The sequence below is a fragment of the Salvelinus fontinalis genome, chromosome 9 (assembly GCF_029448725.1).
Source record: "Salvelinus fontinalis isolate EN_2023a chromosome 9, ASM2944872v1, whole genome shotgun sequence".
NCBI lineage: Eukaryota > Metazoa > Chordata > Actinopteri > Salmoniformes > Salmonidae > Salvelinus > Salvelinus fontinalis.
In genome coordinates, this window is record NC_074673.1 from 44,831,061 (window position 1) to 44,837,060 (window position 6,000).

Sequence of the window (6,000 nt, forward strand, 5' to 3'; positions counted from 1 at the left end):
GATGGCCAGAGTCGCTCCCTCCTCAAGAAACCAACACTCTACCCCTCTGACATCAAAACCTGTAGATCGGTATCCCTAAGTTATTTTCTGTGCTGTCTCTGACCAACTTTCTCATTACCTCTCTCAGGACGATCTTCTTCACCCTAACCAGAGGCTTCAAGGCAGCTCACTCAACTGAGACCGGTCTCTTCTGTCACAGAGGATCTATGCTCTGCCAAAGCGGACTCTCTCTCCTCTGCTCTCATCAACCAAGATCTATCCTCTGCCTTCGACACCATGAACTGTCAGATCCTACTCTCCACCCTTTCAGGATTGGGCGTCTCTGGCTCTGCACACTTCTCGATTGCATCCTACTTGGCAGTTCATCCCCGACCCCCCCTCTGGATAAGCGAGTCTGCTAAATGACTAAAATGTCAAATGTAAAACCCAAGGAGTGGTTACTGGTAACTTTGAAAGTGAGGCCCCTGGAGAACCCAACCTGTAATCCTAAATGACTTGAAAGTAACCAAGAGTAGATGTGAAAGTGCATTCATTATGAGGAGGAATTAACAAGGAAAACAACTTCAGGAAGTGACTTCATCATGAACTAGAGCGAGCAGCTTAAAGAACCTCAGTGGCTTAGGGAATTTCCTTGGGCGAAATGTATGCAATGGATACAGACAATAAGTAAGAAAATGAATAGCAGTCAGTTGGTTTCAGACTGTTGTGCTTAATTCAGCCAGAGGGGTAAGAGAAAGGATCCAAGTCTGCCTTGAAATTCTGGGCTCGCCATGGTAATGGGATCTCCTGTTTAATAGTTTACTGCAGTGGGGGAACTGAGCGAGTGGTTTCCATTCTCAGCACTGCTGGTAAACGTATTTCCTAGTGGCCACAACAAAGGGAAAGACAAGTAGGGTGGGGGGCCCAGCCCAGTGTTCGCCCCAGTGTGACTATGGATGAGGTCCCAGAGTTTACCCAGTCTGACAATGGATGGTGGCCCAGAGTTCTCCTAGTCTATGATGGGGATCTCAGGGGATGATGGTTCATTGGGTTACACTAAACCCTTGCTACCCTCAACTAGTCTTGCATGGCCATACCTCCAGAATCACGTTGTTGTCATGCCTCCCTTGGAAGTTTTGTTCTCGACAAGGCTACCCCCAACGCTTCACCTATACACACTTAGAAAAAAGGGTTCTTCTCCATAGGAGAACCCTTTGAAGAACTTGTTTTGGTTCCTTGTAAAACCCTTTCCACAGAGGGTTCTACATGGAACCCAAAAGGGTTCTACCTGAAACCAAAAAGGGTTCAACCTGGAACCAAAAATTGTTCTACGATGGGGACAGCCAAATAACCGCTTTGGAACCATTTTTTCTAAGAGTGTATCAATACTCCTATTGCGCATTTCCACTGAGGATTTAACCCAGTGTTTTACCCAAATGCTCTAATCTTTCTGTTACCATCTATGTGGCCCGGCACCAGTGGGCCATGGCTCTGGCGGATTTAGAGCCAAGGCAAAGACTTGGGTACTTCTCAGCTTGCATTTACATAACAATGGCTAACTGTAAACTTTCACACCTTCTCAAAAAGCAACAATCTTGAATGATGCGGAGGTTGCTGATTCTGCTCACCACAGGTCTTTAGTGTCACACTCCTGATGACAGCACAATAACAGTAGAGCTTACATTCAAATCAAATTTAATTTGTGACTTACACATAGTTAGCAGATGTTAATGCGAGTGTAGCGAAATGCTTGTGCTTCTAGTTCCGACAGTGCAGTATTATCTAATAAGTAATCTAACAAATTTACAACAACTACCTCACACAAACAAATGTAAAGGGATGTGCATATAAATATATGGATGAGCGATGGCCGTGTGGCATAGGCAAGATGCAATAGATGGTATGAAATACAGTATATCCATATGAGATGAGTAATGTAGGATAGGTAAACATTATTAAAGTAGTATTATTTAAAGTGACTAGTGAAACCTTTATTAGATCCATTTATTAAAGTGGCCAGTGATTTGTGTCTGTATGTTGGCAGCAGCCTCTCTATGTTGGTGACAGCTGTTTAACAGTCTGATGGCCTTGAGATAGAAGCTGTTTTTTAGTCTCTCGGTCCCATATTTGATGCACATGTACTGACCTCACCTTCTGGATGATAGCGGAGTCAACAGGCAGTGGCTTGGGTGGTTGTTGTCCTTGATGATCTTTTTGGCCTTCCTGTGACATCGGGTGCTGTAGGTGTCCTGGAGGGCAGGTAGTTTGCCCCAGGTGATGCGTTGTGCAGACCGCACTACCCTCTGGAGTGCATTGCCGTTGACGGCAGTGCAGTTGCCGTGCCAGGTGGTGATACAGCCCGACAGGATGCTCTCGATTGTGCATCTGTAAAAGTTTGTGAGGGTTTTAGGTGACAAGCCAAATTTCTTCAACCTTCTGAGGTTGAGGAGGTGCTGTTAAGCCTTCTTCACCACGCTGACTGTGTGGGTGGACCATTTCAGTTTGTTTGTGATGTGTAAGTCGAGGAACTTAATACTTTCCACCTTCTCCACTACTGTTCCGTCGATGTGGATAGGAGTGTGCTCCCTCTGCTAATTCCTGTTGTCCATGATCATAAGGTGGAGGTGGAGGTGATATGATCCTTGACTAGTCTCTCAATGCACTTCATGATGACAGAAGTGAGTGCTACGGGGCAATAGTCATTTAGTTCAGTTACCTTTTCCTTCTCTGGTACAGGAACAATGGTGGCCATCTTGAAGCACATGGGGACAGCAGACTGGGATAGAGAGCGATTGAATATGTCCTTACACACACCAGCCAGCTGGTCTGCGCACGCTCTGAGGACGCAGCTTGGGATGCCGTCTGGGCCAGCAGCCTTGCGAGGGTTAACACGTTTAAATGTCTTACTCACATTGGCCACGGAGAAGGAGAGGGGGGGGGGGGGGGGGAGCGCAGTCCTTGCTAGCGGGCCACGTCTGTGGCACTGTATTATCCTCAAAGCGGGCATAGAAGGTGGTTAGCTTGTCTGGAAGAAAGACGTCGGTGTCCGTGGCGTGGCTGGTTTTCTTTCTGTAGTCCGTAATTGCCTGTAGACCCTACCACATATGTCTCGTGTCTGGGCCGTTGAATTTCAACTCCATTTTGTCCCTATACCGACATTTTGCTTGTTTGATTGCCTTGCGGAGGGAATAACTACACTGTTTATATATAAACTCACTCACCGAGTCAACGTACAAATCAATGTTATTGTCTGAGGCTTCCCGGAACATTTTCCAGTCCACGTGATCAAAACAATCTTGAAGCGTGGATTCCGATTGGTCAGAACAGTGTTGAATGGTTCTAGTCACAAGTACAACCTTTTTGAGTTTCTGCCTATAGAACGGTATGAGCAAGATTGAGTTGTGGTCGGATTTGCCGAAGGGAGGGTGGGGAGGGCCTTGAATGCATCACGGAAGTTAGAGTAGCAGTGGTCCAGTGTTTTGCTCGAGCACTACAGGCAATGTGCTGGTAGAATTTAGGTTGCCTTGTTCTCAAATTAGCTTTGTTATAATCCCCAGCTACAAGAAATGCAGGCTCAGAATATATGGTTTCCAGTTTACATAGAGTCCAGTGAAGTTCTTTCAGGGCCGTCGAGGTATCTGCTTGGGGGGGGGGGGGGGGGGGGGGGGGGGTTGGACGATATACACGGCTGTTGTGCCATGTTTCCGTGAAACAGAGAGTGTTACAATTTCTGATGTCTCTCTGAAAGGCAACTCGTGCCCTAATTTCGTCCACCTTGTTGTCTAGAGACTGGGAATTGGCGACTAATATGCTCGTAAGCGGTGGGTAGTGTGCTCGCCTTCTGATTCTGACCAGGGGGTCGCTCCATCTGCCTCACCTGCAGCGACAACGTTGTTTTGGGTCGGCCTCTGGGACTAGATGTCCAGGGTGGAGGTCCGAACAAAGGATCCTCTTCGGGACAGTGGTATTCCTGGTCGTAATGTTGGTAAGTTGACGTTGCTCTTATATCCAATAGTTCTTCCTGGTTGTATGTAATAAAACTTAAGATTTTATGGGCTAACAATGTAAGAAATAAAACATTAAAAAAACGAATTACTGCATAGTTTCCTAAGGACTTGAAACGAGGCGACCATCTCTGTCACATAAAACACTGGCGATGCCCTGGTGTGGGGGTAAGTCTAGATGGAAAAGCGCCAAAAGTGCAGACTAGCCATCCCCTGGCCCTGCTACAAAACAAGCCCTGGCCTCTGGGTAGTGTTCTGACATACTAGTAGTCAGGTGGCTATATTGTCTGAGCACTTCCCAGGTTTGATGAAGTTTACAGGCTACAGCTAAGGCTAAATTAATAGCTATCTTGATGGTCAGATTGACCTCAAAAGTTATTCCACGCAATTAATGGCGGTGTCTCTAAAACAAGGATGAAATTGCGCTGTACATATTGGGGAGGGCGAACTTAAACTTTCCCTCACATTGTAATGAATTATAGGTCATATCATAGAAATCTGGAAACACTGGATACTTACATTAGGTCGACTTTGGGGAAAAAAATCACAAAAATCTCACAAATAACGGCTTTAAACTGCATAACTGATCAATGCACCATCATACAAGGTTTTTAATGCTTAAAAAAGTGGATGAATAAGATATTTGGCTTCAGAAGTGTCATTTCTTATCAAGTCCTACAGCTTACATTCAAAACCAGATCCTGTGAAATAATGTCAACACATACTGGAGGAGTTACTGGCTAGCTACAAGTGGCTAGCTTAGCTAACGAACTAGCTACGTCGGTCATGACGTGCAGGACCAAAATGACTCACCGATGAAAAGGCACACCCCATTTCTGTTTGAACATTTTTAAAGAAGAGGAATTGGACTGTTTTTGTGCCCAAAGTAGAAAAAGTTAAAGCAGATTTTTGTTGCCATTGTTTATGCTTCCTGGGGGGCCCCCAACCTCCAGGGGTCAGGGGTCTCCCTTCCCATATATTTATTATTGAGGGGGACGAATCGGGCCTGTTCTGAATATTGGGGGGACATGTCAATTACGTCAAAGCTCTAAAACATAGCGTTATATTGTTGAAAGACGTCTTGTGTCTTGTTTATGATGGAAAGCAAATAGAAAAAAGGGATCAGTACATTCAATCACACTGGCAGCAAAGATTATAAGAACCATTTCCTTCCCTTTTTTCCCACTATGAACAAACAGCTCAGCTCCACACACTGCACACTTGAGGTAGGAAACTTTGTTCCTTTGTTGAAAGGTGGTGTGTTGGGTGTTTGGGGTGTGGCAGCTCAAAAAATAGATCCTAATTCATGGGTTATTGAGTAGCATGGACTGCACCTTTCCCTGGCAGGTGGCCACCTCTTGACTCTTAACGATTAACCATGCTCACTTTGTGCAAACTGGTACCAAAACAAAAACATATTGACGGATTTTCCTAGCTCCGATTATGAACAAAGAACAGACAGGCATGCTTTTCAAAAGCAAATGTGACGCACTAATTATTATGCAGCAATAGTGGGCCAAGTTTTTGTTTTGAGTTTTTGCGCCGAAATTCCTCATGCCTATTTGACAACTTCAAAGGCCCTGCGTTCATTAATATCGGAGACGACCTCTGTCTCTGTGTGGTTGCTGGAGAGAGCTAAACAAAGACATTCGCAGAGTGATGCAGAAAGTGAAACTGAACGTTAAGCAGTCAAAGCTCTAACAATGGCAACAGAAGAGATAGAGCGAGGGGAACACTGTGACTGTCATTAATACTAAATGTTCTGTTTCTGCCGGCCTAAACCCTTCCCCTAGGGATATTACTGTTGATTCCTGTGAACTATTGAATAATCCTTTGTGTCTTAATCCCGAAAATGAAAGTGTAGTAGGGTGTACCGTATACCAAGACAGTGGTTTGGAACAAGCATGCAGATGTCTTGTTATGAAGAAACCTCAACTTAGGATCTATCCCTAGTCAGTAGATATAGTCAATAGATTTGTCCATGTTGCTTTCCTGCATATAATATATTACATTGTTA